Here is a 21,725-nt window from a genome sequence, read left to right on the forward strand (position 1 = left end):
CACTGTCGTTGGAATAATTATGTATCTACATGCGACTTATAGAGCTTCTTTATATACAACATTTTTGGTTTGTCCTCCTGGAGCCAAAATATATAAATTTTCTCTATGACTAATTCGTGAACATGCTACATAAAAAATAGAAACAGGAAAAATTGCAACAGCGCCGGGAACAACAGTAAATGAGATAAAGTAAAAGTCTACCAAACACTAAATGAGATAAAGTAAAAAAGGGCAACAGCGCCGGGAACAACAGTAAAAAACAACAGTACATGAGATAAAGTAAAAGTCTACTAAACACTAAAGTACAAAAATGAAGTAGAAAGTAACAGTAAACCGCAACACCACCGGGGACACCGGCACACCACGTCTACTAAACACTAAGACACACTAAGTAGAAACACTAAAGGAAAAAATACTATTCAGTAAGTACTGCGTCTAGTAAGTAGTAAATCAGTAAAGGAGAGAGGACTAAACACTAAGGAAAAAGAACGGCAAGACCGTGTCAGCTGTGGAGCTCAGCTCGGAGCGAAATGAAGTGAATGAAATGAGGTGAATGGGAGTGGAGATGATCACGTGACTCCCCCACCCGCCTTAACTCTCCATCCCTCCACAAACACACAAACACAGTCTCTCCGATCTCAACTCTCCTTTATATAAATCAGTAAAGGAGAGAGGACTAAACACTAAGGAAAAAGAACGCAAAGACCGCGTCAGATGCAGAGCTCAGTGGAGCTCAGCTCGGAGCGAAATGAAGTGAATGAAATGACGTGAATGGGAGGGGAGATGATCACGTGACTCCCCCACCCGCCTTAACTCTCCATCCCTCCACAAACACACAAACACAGTCTCTCGGATCCCAACTCTCCTTTATATGTATAGATAGGTTAATATGTTTGCTTGCTTTTTTCTAGTTAGTGGGTTATAAGCAGTATTAACCCCAGACCCAAAAATACAAAGCAGTATAAGCTCTTATTCGTCAGGATTCTGTTGTCTCAGGGGATAGCAGTGATGTTTTCTCTTTAAATCTTCAGGGTTTGCAAAGTGATTACCTTGGTAGAATGTGTGGTAGAAGAATATACTTCATGCTCCTTTGTCCAGATGGTTCTCATTTTGGTAACACCTTGTGCTGTGTACTGTAGTTTTAGTCTTTGCGGTTTCTTTTGGTAGTGTAAAATACTTCTGCTGAGAGTTAGCGATCAGGTAATTCTTTTTTATGTATGATGTTTCCTGTTTTTTGCACCTTGATGTCCTTTGGCAAGGCTGGGTTCTATGTAGCACAACACACACAGACACACACCTCTCTTACAGGCTGTATTCCACTACTGAGGTCAAGGACTATTTTTCCCCAATTGAGTAAATGGGTCACTCAAGCCTTTTGTTTTGGCTCACGTTGTAGGTAATAGAGGTCTGTTATAGGGCGGAGAAGCAGTGCTCAGACTAAGCTGACATAGAGAGAGATAAGAGCTGCTGCTCGCCCTGTATTGAAAAAGAAAGAGAGACATTTGGTTAATTGGTACAATTAGGTCCAATGGTCTTGTTGCTAAATTGTGCTCAGGTTTGGCCATCAAGGTTGACAAAGATCTCCTCAATAACCAATGATACCTGCATGTGTGATACATGTTTCACAAGAGTGTCCTTAAGAATGTATAATTGTGTATGATTGATAATGCTTTATCAGATGGAGAAATGGGCCTACAAAAAGAAACCCACTTAGTTCCACAGAACAACATACCCCTTTTACCTAAATATATGATCTCACATTGGCTGAGATGGGGGGGTAGGGGGGTGTGTGTTGTGGGTAATGTTAGACTTCAATAAAAGGTTGCGGCTCAGATCTGGTGCTGTACCAGAAGATGTTTCATAGAAAAGAGGGCAATGCCCCTTTGACCTACTTCGCCTTGACCTTTGTCCAAAAGTCAAGAGAAAGTCTGCAGTGTCAGGTTGCAAAGCTCAACAATTATCTTCAGACATTATCAAATAGCTAAGATTTTTTTGGAAACCTGAACAGAATGACACCAAGATGTCCAGCAATACAGGCAATGAAATGCTGGCCAACATTTGGGTGACATGGAATTTGATGGAGGCGGCATGGTCGCGAAGTGGGTAGCACTGGTGCCTTGCAGTCAGGAGACCTGGGTTCTGGATGGATGGATGGAATTTGATGGAAAGACATAATTAAAAAAGAAAGATCTGGAAGAAATTAACATAAGATGATAAGATGCAGAATATGCACCTAAAGATCTCTTGCTGTGGAGTAGTGTAGTAGTTTGGCAGTTGTAGCGTGCCTCCAGGGAGGACCAGGGGATCAAGTGTGGCCAGAGCCAGGGACACTAGATGGCAACACCCCTGAACTGCAGCAGTGCCTTGGACTCCCGCAGGGCTTCTTGGGAGTTGGAGTTTGGTACAGCCCTGTTGGGATCCGCAGCAGGAGCTGCTTAGCCCTTATGGGTAGTTAGGGCTGCCACACCCGGAAGTGCTGCCAGAAACAAGTAATCAAGCACCTGGAGCCAGAGTCGGGAGGAGGAAGACGAGGCTTGACCAGAGGAGTGGAGGAGAAGGAAGACTTATTGTATTGTGATGTGTTGGTGCTTTGGACTGTCCTGGGCTTGTGGGAACAGGGAAGCATTGCCTACAAGGTAAAAAGAAAAAATAAAGCGTATGTGCCTTGAACTTGCGTCCCTCGCTTGTCTGTGTTGGGTTCAGGTGGCAGTGCCAGCCTGGGTGGACTACACAGTTCTCTTTCTGAAAAAAGAGTCCCACCTGGCTTAGTGATTGATCACCAAAGGTCCTCTGATAAAACTAAAACAGAGACATGAGAGAAACTCCCCATCCAGCTACTGACAATAAATCTGCTTGTCTGAATTCTGACATACTGTATGACTGCCTTAACTGTGGCGGTCATTATTAGAGCACTATTGAGAAAAAAACCCTTTTATTTCTTTTTAAATAAACAAAAGCAGTTGATTCATTCTCTCATGAATTACCAGATTCACAGCAACCTTGTTCGATCATATGTGTGTTCTAGAGAATAAATAACAAATTGCACTTTGTGATTAACAGCACCGTGATTCACAACATGCATTGAAAACACAGCCATCTGTTTATTTTTTAAGTAAGAATCAATAATTGGCTCTTTCCTCTAATTAATTATAAGAAAGTTAACCTACTTGTATATGGGCAAAATAACAGAGATCCTTCATTGTCTTACAGTGTTAAAGTATATGTTTCTTTTGCTTACACCATTTTCTGCATTATGTAACAGTGTAGCTATCTGAGTTAACTCTATTACTTTGTTATTCTAATTCATTTGCCAAAACACTTTATTAAGAAAAAGTTTTGGTTTCTATTCCATCTATTCAATACCTTAGCTTACTAGTGCAGAGTCTCAGGGATGCTAATTATACAAATGACACAACATTCTTTCTAATATCATAATATCTGTGCATGACTAGTTGTTCAGGTATATCAATATATCTTGTGCTTGCACAGCTGGCATTAAGTAAAATCCTTTAAAAGCCGTCATGGTATTCCACCAAATATACAATATTCTTCCTCTCCCGCTCTGTTCATGCACTTCATGGGCTGGATACAAGAGCACATGATGTTACAAGCTAACCTTTGACTCTGTGGTAAAGCGGGTCCGCGGCTTCCGAAAAAAAGGTCGGGTTTTTAATCCGTATGCCCGTGTCGTACTCCGTGGGCGCAGTTGCACGACCGAGGGGAGTTAATGGGGTGACTGGAGCGAGTCGCACCGGCAAGTGTGGGTGCGGTCGTTCTATTTTGCCTTATTGGCTTCCTGCGCTGTGTGATTAAGGCGCTGAGCTCACGGAGGCACGCGGGGGGATGTCTGCGTGTATTTATATACGGGTCGACGAGAGAGAGTGGGGGAAAAAAAATAAAATAATAATAATAATATGGAAGGATCGAGGAACAGAGAAAGCGTGAGATTAAAGGACGGCAAACAGCAGGCGTGAAATTATGATCTGGCCACCTGGAAAGTGGAGACACCACGAGCTAGGGCCCCGCGAAACAGCGTTAGGCTGATGCCCTCTGGGGGCTAGTTCGCCCCACTGATTTTTCGAGTGAGTGGGGTGAGCAGGGTAGGTGACCTCCCGAGGGATCCGAGGAGCGACGACGGGTGCGCAAAGGATGAAGGCAGGATCGCCGACCTCGACGGTGTGGCAGTGACGTCCGCAAGGAGGCCAAGACGGAGGTTAACTGAAGGTGCTAGTGGCTGTTGGGGTCTCCACCGGCTGATGGAGCAATGGGTGAGCCGGGGAGAATGAGAAGGAGGTGGGCCGGAGAGTGATGAGAGAGGGAGACTGCATTTTTAACTTCTGCACGTTTTTTGAACCCGGATTTTAAAGGATTTATTTATTGATGATATTTTCTAACTCCACAGGACACTTGTTTTACGGATTTATTTATTGGAACTTGAAGCACTGTTTTGTTTTTGATTTTTTAAATAATAAAAGCACTCTTTCACTTTTGGAAATATCCCCTGGCCTCATGAGAGATTTGTCCCCATTTTTCAGCCCATCTCGGTGACATTAGCGACGGTGTAGGGTTCAAGGGCTCCCGAACGTACGAAGGGAGAAGGGAAGAGAACCCGCATCGTCACAGACTGCCTGGAAGTAAATGACTGTCCTAAAACAATAACTTTTAATAGAGCCCCAAGAACATCAGACACCCTAAATGGAAACCAGAGAGTCTGTTTAAAGTTTCATGAAATCTTCTAAACAGCTGGAATCCTTTAAAAGAATGTTTTTAAATTTCTTATAAATAAAAGAACTCAAGTAAGATGAAATAAGTGCTGCAAACTGAACAAAATTCCTTCATTACTCCACAGAAAGTTGAGGAAGGGTAGCGACAGCTGAGAAGTACTCTATTCTTACTGATCTGTAGGACACAAAAGGTAAATAATACGTTGGTTTACTTATAATAAGCCTGCAATTGTGCAATAAGTCCTTTTGAGTCTTCAATTGTAAGCCAGCCTCTTTGCCTTATTATTCCTCCTGCTCTGTCTAACCAGGCTTTCACGCGCAGAACTGCATTTACCATTGAATTGTAGCTGGCGACAAAGCAAATACTATGAAAATAACCATTAGAATTTAAAAATAACATTTATATACCTCAAAAAATGTGTTCAAACTGTTTTATGCAGCTTAACATACAAATTTAAATTGATGTAGCGTCACACAAAACATTCCTAACCTCTTCACAAAGTGTGTTTTGCTCATTTTTATAGTTTCATGAAAGCATTTGATAAGGTGCCACATAAAAGGTTGGGCAACAAACTAAAAGTGGGAGTTCTGGGTGATGTTTATAGAGGAGTGCAGAATTGGCTCAGATCCAGAAAGCAGAAGTTGTTGTTGCAAAGGACCTTATCAGAATTGGCCGATGTTAAGAGTGGTCTTTCACAGGTGTCAGTGTTGGGGCTGCTCCTATTTTTAATATATGTGCATGGTTTAGATAGGAATGTAAGTAACATGCTGATTAAGTCTGCAGATGATGCCAAAATAGTTGAATTAGCGGATAATTTGGAATCGGTTAAATCATTGTAGAAGGACTTGGACAGCATACAGGCTTGGACAGATTTGTGGCAGATGAAGTTTAATGTTAATAAATGTAAAGTATTATATGTAGGAAGGTTAGGTTGGAATACACAAAGGTCTGAAAATTGAGAGTACACTTTATGAGAAGGATTTAGATAGATGGATAGATAGATACTTTATTAATCCCAAGGGGAAATTCACATAATCCAGCAGCAGTATACTGATACACACACACACACAAAAAAAAAAAAATCATAGTGGGCTCAACACTATCAACTTCCAGACAATGTTCTAGAGCTATTGAAAAGGCAAACAGAATGTTAGGTTACATACTCTACTATGATGTGTGGAGTCTAAGTTCAAGGAGGTTATGTTGAAGCTTTACAACGCACTGGTGAGGCCTTGGCTGGAGTACTGTGTGCTGTTTTGGTCTCCTGGCTACAGAAATGACATAGCCACGCTAGAAAAGGTCCAGAGAAGAGCAACTAGGCTGATTCCAGGGCTACAGTGGATGAATTATGTATTTCTTTTATATATATAATATACATATCAGTATTTGAGCAATAAATAGCATTCAATTAGTTGTGTTCCTAAGAATTTCTTGTGAACGTTTTGAAATCACTTCAGTTTTTTTTTCTGGCACCTTCTGATTTATCAGTACAAGAAAACATTTGATATACCGTAACTTGTCTTCATGTCTAGTTATGCAAGACTTCAAGCGGTTCGGGTTTCCCTTTATATTTGGCCAAGTAGCCCCGAAAAAAAAGACTCAATTTTAGGCCAGTTTTAGACCACATTTTGTGAAGGAAACTACATGCTTATATAAAAAAAAAAAGAGTAAACCAATAGGTGTCTTCAGCAAAAATGATCAAAAGGACTTGAAGTTGTGCAGGCAACGTCAACTGACCATCTGGGGTTCACCCCCTAATGGGATATGAGGAGTCAAAGTTACTCCTTTTCTCAAAACTTTAAAATGGGGTAACACAATTAATGCAATCAAGAATATTTTGACATTTAAATTGACACACGTTTTAATATTTCCAATATCAGTTGCAACTATTCTTGTTTATTGTGTAGTTCTACCTCATGCAGTATAATGAATCATTAAATTTCTTATGAACATGCCAAAATTAAGGCAGCTTATGCTAATGCAGACTTTATCTATACTAATAAAAGGCAAAGCCCTCACTGACTCACTCACTCATCACTAATTCTGCAACTTCCCGTGTGGGTGGAAGGCTGAAATGTGGCAGGCTCATTCGTTATAGCATACTTACAAAAGTTAAGCAGGTTTCATTTCGAAATTCTACGTGTAACGGTCATAACTGGAACCTACTTACGTGCATATATATGGCCATAGCCTGCAGCTCGGTCACCGTGTGAGGCGGAGTTGCGTCCTTCATCGTCACGCCTCCCACGTAATTGAGTTCCTGCCCATATAAGGCCGTCCGTCAACAGATATCCAATAGACGCGCTGCCGTGAAATATTCGCGGGTGAAGGACTGTGCTTATGCAAACGAAGATGAGATGGTCAAGGATAGATTAGTGTTTGGCACAAACTCAGCGAAAGTGCAAGAGAAACTTTTAAGTGCCGGGTCTGAGCTAACATTAAATAAAGCCGTGGACATCGCACGAGATAGCACAAGCACAGCTGAGAACCTTCGATGCATGTACTCCGAGCGGCTCATGTGAACTGACTTTGCAGGACTGGGAAAGGTAACCCGTGCATGCAGTGTGTGATGTCTCAGATAAAGAGGAAGACGAGCTGTTTATTGATGCAGTAAGAAAGGAACAACCCTCAGAATCTGAACAAACCTTTGTAGACATATCAATACGAAAGCAAGGAGTAAAGCTTAAGTTTAAATTAAGTTCGTAGACACACTGCCGCTAAATATTCACAGGCAAATCCACAACTTAATACCAGGAATGCCTGTTAACCATCTTAGATTCACGAGTACCGATTTGGGTAGTGAACACTTCGATGAATGAACGGTTGACAAACATGGAATATAACTTGAACACAATACATTCTCCAAATACGAACCTGATTGAAAGAAATAATGATAATCAAATCCTTGATGACAGCACCACTCATGACAGTGACAAAACAATTACATTGACATGTTACGTTATTTTTAAAATGTTTTCTTTTTCATAACTTCTTTAACACACTACTTCTCTGCTGCGAAGCGCGGGTATTTTGCTAGTTGTATATAAAAGTTTTATAATTTATTCTAAAAAATATTATGTTAATGGCTTAAAAAACAATGTACATATACATAGCCTCAAGAGTTTTGAATGCAGCTTTCGCATCTTTTCGAACAATATTTTAAAATATTCAGCATTCTAATGTGAATTAATGGTTGTTTGTGATTAATTTTCTGGGTTTTTTTTTTCTTCAAATTTCAAGTTTCTGAGTTTTTCTGGGTTTTCTTACCCACAGAATCTTTTTTTAATGACAATTTTTTTTTTGCTGCTTTAATTTAATCGTTGTTAATTTACTAATGTTATTTTGAAGCCATCTTGATAATGGGCACTTCCATTTGGAGAGCTTTTCACTGTTTGTTTGCCTCTGTAATGTTCCCATCATGCTTTGGGAGTATGTCCAAACTCTCTTATATATTTTTTATATACTTTTTATATATCCCTGCTTGATATAGGACTTTGAATTTTGGTTTTGTGTTACGGGTTTTGATGATTGATTCTTCATTTCCAGTTTTAATCTCAGCTTTGTTTTTTGACCACGTTATTCTCGTGTTATTTTTCACTCACATTTCTTAGTTTCTCCTTCGAGATAGTATAGTGGTTGATAGCCATTCTACAAGCATAAGTACTTGTTACAAAAGAATATTTAGACAGGGTATCAATGTGTACTACTACTAGCCTTACTGGGGAAATTGCTGAGATGTTTGAACTCCACTTTACAATTTAGTGCTTAATCTATGATAACATAAAAAATGTAATTTTATTATGACACAAGTGTAGAGATAATATTGTATCATGGATACCTGGCATTTCCCACCAATTATAAGCAAATAACTATCTTTTTATAATGATCCCAGGATTTCAGCTTTAAATACAAACTTTGTAGTTCGTTCTACAGTAGATACCTCGCACCCTTTCATGGTGGCTCTCATAAATAAACATTCCCTTACTTTGTAGTAGTATCATTAAGTATGTGATTCTCTGGAAGAATTTTGCTCGATCAACCTTAATAATACCTCAGAGGACTTTGACGAGCTGGATTAGGATCCAACACGGCCATCAACTTTTAAGCCTGTCAGAGTAAGAAACACTCTTTACTCTAGAGATACCAGTTGCTTTCTTGGTTGCTCTTCTCTTTTATTTTCGATTTGTCTTTGTTGTAGACCGTTGACCAATCTTGGTTTTCCTTGTCCTTGATTTATATTTAAAAGCATATTAATTGCTTCTGCACATGATTGGAAAATGTGTCAACATGAATCTTAAACTCTTTTGCTTCCTTTAGGCCAGACATACTCATTATGTATTTATTAATGATCTTCTGTAAGCAGTCTCATAATGCAAAGAAAAGAGTAAAAACAGGAAAATTGTAAAATATACTGTATATGTTATCTATCAAAATAAAAAAAAATGGTCAGAATGGACTTACTGCACATATTTTGGCACAACATTCCCAGCTTACCTTTACAAATACACAGGCACCAATTTAATGCCTAGCATTTATATGTTCCTGTCTGGGTTATTCATACAAGCATGAATGCAATACTTAATACAATATAATGACTCAGAAAATAATGCAGTGTTTGCCTAACTATAAATCAATATTAAAAATTAGCACCTGCTATGACAGAGTGGATGGCTTTCTCAGATTGCTGGCTTCAGTCTTCAGCTCCCAGGGTGTTGCACTAAAATCAATGAACCTCACAGAGTGCTCTCTCACATCCTTCTTTTTTCTTGGGTTTGTTAATTCCTTTTTTCCCATCATCAGGCTCCTTATTGCTGGTATAGCTAAACCTTTTTCCACACAACATTGTCTGTTTTGTCCGGGGCTTAATTTTCATTGAGGTGAGACCAGAGGCCAATGGACACATCTGTGGCAGTTGCTACCACCCTATGAGTAGGAGGACATTTCAAACTTTTCTTCACGCATGGTTTTGAAGTGAAGATATCTCCAGGTGTCTGAAAGCCCCTTTTCTTATGTTCTGCAACAGTAAACTAAAACGTACATCTATATAAATTTATAATTTGTTTTTATATTTTGTACCCTGTACTATTAAATATCTATTCTGTTCTTCTACTAAAATCACAGGAATAAATGTGTGGCCAATAGGTTGAAGTGAAAACTATTATACATGCCATTTGACCATTGTTGTTAAATACTTTTGCGGTTTATCATTTTCCCTAATTTTGCCTTTCATGCTTCAGTTTTAGCCATATTATATGGAAACAAAAAAGAAAAGTTATAGCAACCCTTTTTAGTTTTAAATTGCCTCTTACATTATTTGAATCAAGGCTAGCATGCCTTTGTCAAAGAAACTCCTACCTGGTCTTTGTTTCATAGTATGCAGCTGGTTTGGACCCATTCCATTTCTGCTGCTCCAGTTACTGAGAGCTGTTATTGTCTCTGACTGTTTATTAGCTGTCTCCTAGCAGCTCCACACCAATTCTTCATTCCCCTTGTGTTTCTGACACAGTCTGGCACAGGCCACTGTCAAAAACTAATAAAATTAACAATTAAAGAGTTTAACCAGTGCTCATTATAGTGCAATTTCACTTTGCCCTGCAATGACTTTGTGGCTCTTTTTAATGCTGACCTTAGAAATAGAGTGACAACCTTTCATGGTGGAAAAGTGAGTTTGATTGAGTAAAATTTGTTGCCATGGTGATTTTTTTTATTCTTTACACTTTTATCAATAACCTTGTTAATAATTCTTGAATTCTTGACAGCCTAGAAGCAGAAAATACAGTCCACTTAAGGCAGAGACTACAATTGTCATTGCTCAGGGAAGAAGTAAGCACCCTCCTTCCATTCCTTTACATGTTATTTCAAAACTCAGGTAGACATTCAAAATGTTTTTTAAGCTTTTTCAAACATATGTATGTAGCATGGCTTGATAAACCACTTACAATTAACAAATAAAATTGTGTGATGTGTCATAACGGCAAGGTTTTAGCTTTTAAATAAAAATGGTGTTACTATTGGCCTTTAAAGGAGCTGCCCTGCCTAAACAAAAAATGTTTAAAAAAACTATTTTATACTTGGTATATGATAAGTGTGTCTGTACCCTGTGTGTCCATCCAGCTGCTATGTCTCTGTCAATCCAACAGATGGAGCATCACAAACATTTGTAGTAATAAAATGCATTGCATTTGTCATTTCAGCAGAGAGTGCATCACAAACCATAAAACTACTTTTACAACTTCCATGCATATAACAATAACAAATATAATAATTGTACTTGTTATTTCAACAGATGGGGCAGTACAAACATTTGCAGTAATGAATTTGATTAGTGCAATTTTTTTTCCAACTGTTGTAATGACAAATCCAATGCTCTTTAGTACTATATGCATTACAAAACACACAGCAATTTATGGTGTACATACAAATGTTAACTCTGAGGTCTATGTTGATTACTTAGATTTCAATAGGTTTTAGACAGGTAGCACAGCTAACCTCTGGATATAAAATGAAATAAACACAGCATCACAGATCTCTTTTTGTTATATTTTTATAAAAATAATCCATTAGGAAAAGAAATAAGTATTTGTATGTAGGATATTATAAACACAAACAGTACACATCATTTTACCCTTCAACCCAAGTTGTGTGCAAAACTACCAGGAACAGCAGTACTTACCACACCATCACACCCTCAAATCACTAGGAAGTCCGCACATCACAATTTTCGGCTAATAAAGAATTTAACTAAGGATAGAGCATAATCCAAGTTTTAGATCGGCTGGTTGGTTATTTCAACATGAAGACAGCAACAGATTAATCAATTTATAGAATGAGGATAGCCATTTCTTCATTGCAATTTGTTCAGGGGTCTTACTGTTCTGCATATGGATGTAAGGAGCAATTTAGAAGCTGTCCTGCAGGAGCAGATTAACATTCATTGATTCACAGAGATTGAGACACTATGAATTTGGGGTAAAGGGGATAATGTAACTGACAACATCAAATAAAGAAAGCCAGTACATGTCAGAATACATCAAGGGGGCAAATTTGGTCGAGAGGACCCAGGAAGTTGTCCTTTAAATGCAGTTTTGAAGTTGAAAAACGAATCACTAATAGACTTGAATGCCTTGGAGTTAATGGGTATGCAGCTTTAACTAGTGTGACAGATAGGGGGCGCTGTCGTAGATCAGACGCCAGACACCAGATAAAAGTCCAATTATTACATTTATTATTATAATAATGTGCACAAATCACCCTCCACTCCACTATATTCATAAACAATAATACTCAATAATAAATCAATGATCAAATCCTCCACTTCCAGACGCGTTGTTCCCTTCCTCCCAACTTGGCTCACCCATCTGGGATCTCCCACAGTCTTTTATAGTCCTTGACCCGGAAGTGCTTCTGATCCCTCAGTCCATGTGATTATCCAGCATTTCTGGGTCAGGTGAAAACTCGTTTTCTTCAACCCGGAAGTATGTTGTTTCTTCTGTCCCCGTGACTGTGACGTACTTCCGGGCTTTATTGAAAATATAAGTCTCTGGGCCTTCCTGCAGCATACCCTCATGTCCCCAACGTTATCCAGCAGGGCTGTGCATTAAAACTCTACATACCATGATGCCCTGCTGGAATTCGGGACATCTCCACGTCTCAGGGAGGGCTCCATCCGGCGGCTTGGAGGTATTGGCCGGGATGAGCTGCCGGCCATATATCACACTAGATAATACAGTTTTAGAGTAGAACAATAGAATAGTTAAAGAATGTATGCTCTCTCTTGCCCTGTGTGTACCTTCGGTCCCTATTCTCTGTATTTGTATATGCGAATATCACTTAACTGGAGCTCCTTTCTCTCGAGCATTTTTCCATAAGCCTGCTTCTCAGACACTGAACCTGTCTGGTTTTGTAATTGCTGTCTTGGTAAGCGACTATCTCAGCATGCCTCATAGCCTTTATTCCTCCTCATACTTTCTTTTTTGCCACATCACCAAAGCCAAACTGACCAATCAGATTGCTCAGAGGGACTGGACACACAAAACTTAGTGTTGTATTTTATATATATTGTATATAGGTAGGTTTACTGTTGTAAGTAAATGAAACACAGCGTTTATTCTTATATTATTATTTATTTATTCGTTTGTATTATTATTTATTTATTTGTTGCACATGACCTGTATCCTAACATTGTGACATTCTTTTGAGTTAGTAAAGCTATTGTAATAATCATAACCTGCATATCTTTATCCATACGGACAACTGTAAACCTACTTTTGCCCACCCCTGTGAGTGTATATATATCTCTATATATATAAAAGCCAAATTCCACTGACTCACTCATCATGAAATCTCCCAAACCATGAGGACTTGGGACTTGAAATTTGGAATGTAGGTCACCCTTGGCCCATAGGTGCTCGTTAAGAAATGGTTTTAAAAATTTTGTGGTCCATGCACAAAATTTCTTATAGTTTTTTAGACTCATTTGTATGTCTGTCCGCTTAACTACCTTAACGGATTTAGATCAGGTTTTTTTTCCATAATTTGTTTGAACATTCCATTGATTTTGCAACTTTCTCATTGCGCTAAGTTTTGTAGTTCGTTTGCAGTACAGATTTATTAGCGCAAATCCGAGAGAGACTCAATGGGCTGCGGGGAGGGAGACAGGGCCCTCCTCACTCATGCCTCTGCTTCGGGGCGTAACCTTAACTCCACTTAGTTAGCAAACGAGAGAACTACTTAACAGATTTAGATCTTTTTTTTTTCTATAATTTGCTTAAACATTCCGGTTGTTTTTGCAACTTCTCTCATTGCGCTAAGAATCATAGTTTGTAGGAGCGATATATTTGCGCTAATCCGAGACAGAGGCTGCGGGCCGAGGGGAGGGGGAAGAGTGACATTAGGAGTACAGAGCTGGGCCGGGCGCTCATCACTGTCCTGTTTCAGTAATACGCAGGTGAAGCCGCAGGGGAAGGCTGGTACAGTATCTTTATGCATAATACTCTACCGTGGCTGTCTGTTTGTCTGTCCAGGATTTTAAATCATCTGTAGCTCACAGACCGTTTGTACTATTGACCTGAAATTTGGTACACATATACTACATGATGCCTACTGTCCACATTCGGGGTGATGATTTTTATTCCTCTTTTTATTTTTATTTTATTTTATTGTAGAATCAACTCTCGGCAGAGGCCAGCAGGGCAGCCATGTGGCGCATGCATACAGGCACCGTTCTTATCCCTACCACCTTCAGCGTCACTTCCCCTACCTCTTCATATCTTAAATCATTCTTGAGGCAGATTAAAGACTTAACTGCCAGCTTAAGTGAAAAATGAAAGAAAATGTACTAAATAATTGCAACACAAACACTGACAATCAGTTTTAATGCGAAAAGATGCCGACGAAAGAACAGAAGAAGTGAGCAGCTGGAGTGGAGAAAAGAAGAGCTGCTCAGGAAGCAGCAAGCGCATCAACCACTGAGCAAATGAATGATAAACGTACAGAGAAAGAATATGAAAACTAAGAATACTCAAGTCAAGTGTATTCACTGCACATTATCGTGCAGTGTGCCATTACTGGTATATGTATATGCCTTTTCATTTGTTGTATACATTGAAATGTGATTTTTTTTTTTATCCTTCTGTCTTTATTTACCTTTCCCTCTTTTTCCCTGTTTTCTAAGACTTATTTTCTGGCTGGTCACCTAGATTGCCACTTACAATCAGGCATGCACTGCCAGCCAGGGGCTTTATTTGCTCTAGGTTTGTGGCACAGTCACTTTATTACAAAGGGCTGCTGTATGGAGGTCGTGCTAAGCTATTGACCATCTCTGAAGTATAGTTATATAGTATACTATCATGTCAGGATTTTAAGTACTGGAAGTAAATGTCAGCTTTCTGCACCATTCTAAATTTGACATGCCAAGAGTGTATATCTGGAAAAAATGTCCATTTTGTAGACTTCATCGGGAACCCCTTATTGTTTTCAGGACATTGGGACTTCACGAGGCATAACCCTGCAACTTATTGACGTGGTTGGGACTTAATGGCTACATTAGGGAGGCTGGAGTAAGACAGGGGGTTTTGGAGTTATCCATTATTTGCTTTGAGATCGTTTTGGTACTGGTACTGAGGTCCAAAAGCTGGTATCAATACCAAACTCATAATTTTAGTACCAATCCAACTCTATTCTAAAGGTAACAACTGTTATGAACTTGAGAGATCCCAAAGTATAAAAGTCACAAAAATACTGAAAATGCCCACTAGTGGGGAAATACCATCAAAAACCCCTTTCTAGTAACACAGAGAACAGAATAGAATCTTTATAAGTGAAAAGATTTATTAACACAAAAATGTTTTGTAACACAAAAGTCAGCTCCAGAGAGCACAGAGGCAAAAGTAGATGCCTAAAAATAAAGGCAATCTGATAGCAAATAAAGTTCCAATATAGTAATCCAATGGCGAAGTCAAGAAAACAGAGCAGAAAAGTCCAAATTCCTGAAATCACAAAGACACAGAAAAATCTCAAAGAAACACTCCCCAACCTACAGGCATATCTGAATGAACCGCAAGGGACTGTGGGTTGCCCACATCTTTATAAGGCAATGGACAGTTCTTTGCAGTGATGGTCAATAGGCCTTGCCTTTTGGAGAGCAACCCACAAAACACACGCTACACAGGAGAAAATCCTTACACATAAGGAAAGTACATAATCAACAATGTGAAACACAAATAAGCAAGAAAGAAATCAAAATGAATTTGAACCCCAGACTGAAAAACAACAAAGGGTAGTGAACAATTGGCCAAAGTTCAAAAGAGTATGGCTTCAAAAATACCCCAAAGTAATTTGAATTGGTTGATTTGAAAGAAAACTTTGCAAAGCAGCATTGATTATGTGATGCAAGTAAGAGTTATCCCAAGTGTTACACGAGCCAAATAAATGGCCATAAGAAGAAGTTTTACTCTGTGTTTTTTCCTTTTACATATTGACAGTCCTTAATTGTTATGTGAAAACTTCCAAAGCACATATCCATAACTCAAGAGCTCTGTAATATGTTTGAATACTATGAATATGTCTAAACCTGGCCACATCTTATTATGTGGTAGTTATTACTGGCTAACATTTTAGACATTTCCCTGTAAGGAATTAATATATAACCATTTTTTAGTTATTAGTGAGGCTGTTATTGAATTTTTGTCCAGTTAGCTTACAGTATTTTTTTGTTTTTACTTTTTAATAAATGAATATACAATAAAGTCTTCTCTTTAGCTTACCGGATAGAATAGTGCTGTAGTGGGTAGTGTCACTATTTAACGTGTTACATGGACTTGGATTGTGTTTTACCCTTAATTGTGATTTGTAATTTTTACTTTTTCTTAATGTTATTGTTGGCTTTCACCAGGGACTCTAATTTCGTTGATATCAATCTGTGTGGTTGGGATGGACAGGTGTCACCCCCATAGAGGATTCTTCTGCTTTGTTGGTGCATTGCTGTGGAGCTGAATGAAAGAAGGTATGTTAAAAAAGATGACCAAATTAAATCTAAAATATGAGCTGCATACTCATTGTTAGTTGTATCAGATCTTACAATAACATTTTTGAAAATGTGCCTTCATCTTGGTAGCACTTTATCTTTTAATACTGCCTGAAGTGGATTGCACTTTTATAACATTAAATAATATATTTAGCTAGATAAATGTCAAATATAAAGTTATTTCAGTGAAAACAAATTGTTTTTAAAGTTAATTTCTGATCATGCCTGGATTCTGATCATTTTTCTGGAACGAGCTTCTGACACAGTGACTTTAAATTGAATTAAGAGGCTTTCACATGTTATGTTATGTTTATGGGTAATGTAGGCATAATTTGTAATAAAGTGAATTAAAATGCAACCAAAAATGTAAAACAAGGAAATAAATTAGTTCTTTCACAGACTGTAGTTTTTTCCGAACTATGTGTTCATTACAAACTTGTGAAAAGTTGTAGCCATTATTATGAATGTTTCTTTCAACTCATTGATAAATTTACTCCTCCTTATACTATATAACAAGTCATACAATTGAGAGATTTTAATTTAAAGTCATTTAAGACTTTAGTCTGGTTTAACATTATTGAGACCTATACAAAAATCTGACATTATTGGATTAGATTATATGTCCATTTAGATGAAAGATGACAGGAGTTATGCTCATGAATGACATCTAGTTTTCAGTGGTTCACTGTTATGCTAAAATAAGCTGCTTTAAAATTGAGATAAAATAAGTGGCTTAAAATGCAAAGAAAACATCTTAAACGTTCTATGGAAAAATGAAATATAAACAAACTATAAATCTATTCTTACATGATGTCTCTTTATGATTTGTTTCAGTTTTGATTACATCTTGCCTGAAGAACGGGTCTGAGTTGTCTCGAAAGCTTGCATATTGTAATATTTCTAGTTAGCCAACAAAAGATATCATTTTGCTTAACTTCTCACCATATCCATAATGGCTAACACAGTACAACACCCTAGTTTTGACAAATAAAAACTACAGCTTGTGTTTACACAGCCAAAGAGTCTTTGATAAAATTGCACACAGTAATAAACCATCCAATCAAACTTTATATAGTAATAAAATAAGTGTACTAATTTTAACAAATGAGAGTCCATTCAGTCCATCAGACTTGTTAAACAGTTAATAGGTAAGATGTCTCAATATCTCCCCAGATACTAACTGAAGGTTGTTAAGGTTTCCACTTCAACTACATGAATGCCTTAGCAGTTAATGCCAGATTCACACAACCATACCATGGAATCGCAAAAATAAAACATTTTGGCCCCTCAATTTACACTAAATATCCCATAATGACAAAGTGAAAACTTCTTTTCAGAAATGTTTTCAAACTTTTTAAAAATCATAAACTTAAACCTGTCATTCATGCAAGTATTCAAACCCTTTGCTGTTGCACTTCAAATTTTGGTGCATCGTGTTTGCTTTAAATATGCGTGAAATGTGTCTAGAACTTGATTGGAATCCACCTCAAACTGAACTGGTTGGATGTTGTTGAGAAAGGCACACATGTACTTTTGTATATAAGGTCCCACCATACACATTGCATGTCAGGACAAAAAGCAAACCATGAAGTCCAAGGAACTCTCCATAGACCTTCCAAATCAAATTGTGGCGAGGCAAGAGTATGAAAACATTTCTAAAGCTTTGAGTGTTCTCAGGAGCATAGTCACTTCAATAATTATGAAATGCAATAAGCTTGGAACCACTAAGGCCAAACCGGCCAAACTAAGTAACCGGTGTCACTAAAAGAGACTCCAGACATCGTAAGAAGGTTTGAGGCAGCCACCCGTATATTATAATCCAGGCTGCAAAAGGTAGTTGTGTCAAAACGGGTAGAACTGGGTAGTTTACACTACTGAGTCCAAAACAGATCTGATCACCAGAGGAAGGGGAGCGGCTTTTATGGAAAATTGACCAGTTGAAGTGATGTCGCCCTCGGAGCCGGGACCGGAAGTGTCTTCTTCTGGGTTTTGGCACCTGGTGGGATTTCTTGGGACCAGTCTGCAGGGAACTGAGAAAGCCCTTCAGCTGCCTCCTACTCGCACGTGTGTGACAATGGGCAAGAAGGGCCTTGGTCAGGGAGGTGACAAATAACACAACGATCACTCTAACAGATGTGCAAAACTGCACAACAATAACAGGTATTATAAATAGACACTACTATACAGTATTAATATATATGCCATAAATAAGCAAAACTATAAGTATATAAATAGGTAGGTAAATTAGCAGGATTTCAATCAAGGGGTTTATTGCACATATTAATATTAAATGTGGTTGTTTGGAGGGCTGGTATTTCACATGTCCATCTAGTAGCACCATTGTGAGATGACAGAAGTTAAGCTGCTGTAGGAAAGAAGCTGTTTTTAAGCCTGGTGTGCATGTATTAACTTTAGTGCCTGTCATAGGGCAAAAGATCATGGGTGGAATGAATTTCTAATGGTATCCAGGGCCTTCTAGAAGCAACAGTTGCTATTGACCTCCTCCAAATCTGAGAGTTTGTCTCCATTGTTGTATTGTTCCACCTTTACCACTCTTTGTAGATCTTTCTGATCAGCTACAGTGAAGGCAGCATACCATACTGTACTGCAATAAGGTACAATGCTCTCTGTAGCACTACAATAAAAACTGATCTTAACCTGCTGCAGTAGTGTGGCCTTTTTCAGTCTCCTTAGGAAGAAACGGTGTTGTTGGGCCTTCTTCACAAGGTGTGAGACGTTTATTGACCAGGAGAGAGATCTCTGTAATGTTGACCCCAAGAATGTTCACTGCCCTATGTGCTTTCCTAAAATTGATTATTATTTCTTTTGTTTTTTTGTACATTGAGTTACAAATTGTTTTCTATACACCATTTAATCATATTTTATATTTCTGTTCTGTAGTTGATCTTGCCATTATTGAAGAGTAATCCTAGTATGGTACTATCATCCACAAAGTTGACAATTTTTTTGTGCTGTGGATGAGTAAGCAGTCATGCGTCCCTGTCAATAATCATGGAAGCTCAGTGTAATTTTCAAAGATGTAATTGTTGCCAATGGGACATCTACAAAATACTGAATTAAGAGTCTGCTACTGATAGTACAAGAATAAGAGATTCCATTTTTTGACTTTTAATAAATTTACAAACATTTCTAAAAACATTTTCATGGTTATTGAATGTAGACAGATGGGCAAAAAGTTAAATTTATCAATTTAAAATTAAATCCACAACACAATAAAGTATGAATAAAGTGAAAAGGTCTGAAGGCTTTCTAAATCAACTATATGTGTGAAACATCCATCTTAAATGCCCCTACCCTTAATTTGCACTAGTGCCCCCAAATATCTGATTTATTATTTATCTGAAAGAATGCATTTCACTGATGCCTTTGGGCATATTGGATTACATCCCCATACAACCTTATGTGTTTAAGTGTTATTCTTCCTGCTCTTCATCTATTTCCAGTTCTATGTAGGGTTGATGTTTTATAGATTTCGGTGTGATTTTTATGGCTGTATGCCTTTCCTTACACTAACTCTCCCCGTTTACACGGGCTTCAGACTGGCACCAAAATGGAGGCTGGGTTGTTTGTGTTGAAGACAAAACAGGTTTACTTTCTTTAGCCTGTCAGAATGGATAAATTCACTACTCTAGAGGTGCATTTAACTGCTCTTCTCTGCAAAGCTTTGACTGCTGCTGTCTTTTTTGCAGCATGCTGACTGGAATTCAGCACAATACTCCAAATGCAGTCTCAAAAATACATTAAGGAGTCTGGACATATTGTCTCTTGATTTACATGTAACATTTCTTACAATATAATCAACAATTTAATTTACTCTTTTAATTGTTTCTGCATATTGCCTAGATGACGAGAATATTGTGTTAGCAAGGCAAAACTGTGTCTCTCTAATGTTCAAGTGTTTTTTCCTCCACCACATATTTTGAGATGTGTGTTGGTGTGTTCAGTGTTAGAAAATAATATGTGACCCTGCAAAATACTGAGCTCACTTGAGACCTTTTCCATAACCACTAGATTTAGTGACATTTTTGAAATGAAAATTCTGGTGGGCCCTCAACGACCGGGAAGAGAGCCATCCTGAGGAACCATGCAGATGGTGTGGGTGTGAGAAAGAAGGAGAAAAGGATAAAGAAAGAGAGAAGTGATCTCGAAACTACACAGCTGAACCTATGAAACAAGCTCTGTTGTGTAAAAGAAGAGACAGAACACTGAAAAGGCCTGGTGTACAACTGTGACCTCATAGAATGCTGAGCAAAAAAAACCCAAAACATTATTTAACAGAGATATGAGTACTGTCTTTTCAGATGCAAGTCCAAAACAGAACTGAATTGAGATGGCAGGTTCCAGATTTATAGATTTATGGGCTCTTGGCAGAAAAGAGTGGATCCAGGCAATATTAGTAGTGGAGTGGCCATTTGTCTTCCATTCTTTAGAGGGAGGGAAGGAGAAGGCATTAGAACACAATACCAACCTTTGTTTGTTGGGTAATTTCCATCACCAGATCCCTTAAGCTGCCTCAGAAGCGCATGTGAAAGACAGTTGCTTAACCCTCACAATGTCTTTACATGCTGACTCAATGGTGGGTCATAAAGGACTTTTTTGACCTTATTCTGACAACTCCTTTAAGGTGTTATGAACATTCAATTTTTCACCTATGGACCACCAGGGGGTGTACCGCACCCCTAACCCCGACACAGACAGGCTGAGACACAAGTATTGCCAAAAAGCACACCTTTTATTTAAATGGGGAAGTGTTTTTCTCTTGCCCCTTCTTCACAGCACAATACACAAAGCACCAAATGCAACACAATACTTTCTTCATCTTTCTTTCTCTCAGTCTTCACTCCTCCTCCCACAAGCTTTGTCCTCCACCTCCTGATTCTGGCTCATTGCTCTGATGCTAGCAAGTCCTTTTATAGTGTCCAACCCAGAAGTGCTTACGTTCTTCCAAACACATGGTCTGTAAGCACTTCCATGTTAGGTGGAAACCCCATGCCACATGACTCCTCCATTTTTACAGCACCCATGGTACCAAACAGGGCTGAGATAAAGAACTCCAAGTCCCATAGTGCCCTTTGGGAATCTGGGGCACCACTGCAATCCAGGGGAGCTGCCATCTAGTGTTCTGCTGGAAGCAGTACCCTAAAGAGGCTGCCTTCCACCATCCATCCACTTCTTGGGTTGGGTTGCAATATATATATATATATATATATATATTGTAAAAAAGGCGCTATATTGCACCCGACCCGGCACAGACTGGACACAGGAGGCACGTACTTTGTATAAAATAACAGACTTTTTATTTTTCTTCAGCTGGAGGGCACATCTTCCCGTAATCCCTATAGAGACAACAAAGTCCCAAGCACAAGGCACACAATACTCCTTTCCACCACCACTCCTCCATAAGCTTTGTCCTTCTTCCACCCGACTCTGGCCGATGAGTGGTGGTCGCTGGCTC

At 38.6% G+C, this 21,725-nt stretch overlaps 1 long non-coding RNA gene across 2 annotated transcripts in view; it reads left to right on the forward strand.

Annotated features, from left to right (window-relative positions):
• Positions 1-21,725, forward strand: part of LOC120515070 — a 177,198-nt gene that overhangs the window by 62,562 nt on the left and 92,911 nt on the right. For both annotated transcript variants that reach the window (XR_005630575.1, XR_005630576.1), the window contains exon 3: positions 16,118-16,228. This is a non-coding gene — a long non-coding RNA (uncharacterized LOC120515070). The remainder of the gene's footprint in view (positions 1-16,117; positions 16,229-21,725) is intronic.

The sequence above is a fragment of the Polypterus senegalus genome, chromosome 14 (genome assembly GCF_016835505.1).
Source record: "Polypterus senegalus isolate Bchr_013 chromosome 14, ASM1683550v1, whole genome shotgun sequence".
Lineage (NCBI taxonomy): Eukaryota > Metazoa > Chordata > Cladistia > Polypteriformes > Polypteridae > Polypterus > Polypterus senegalus.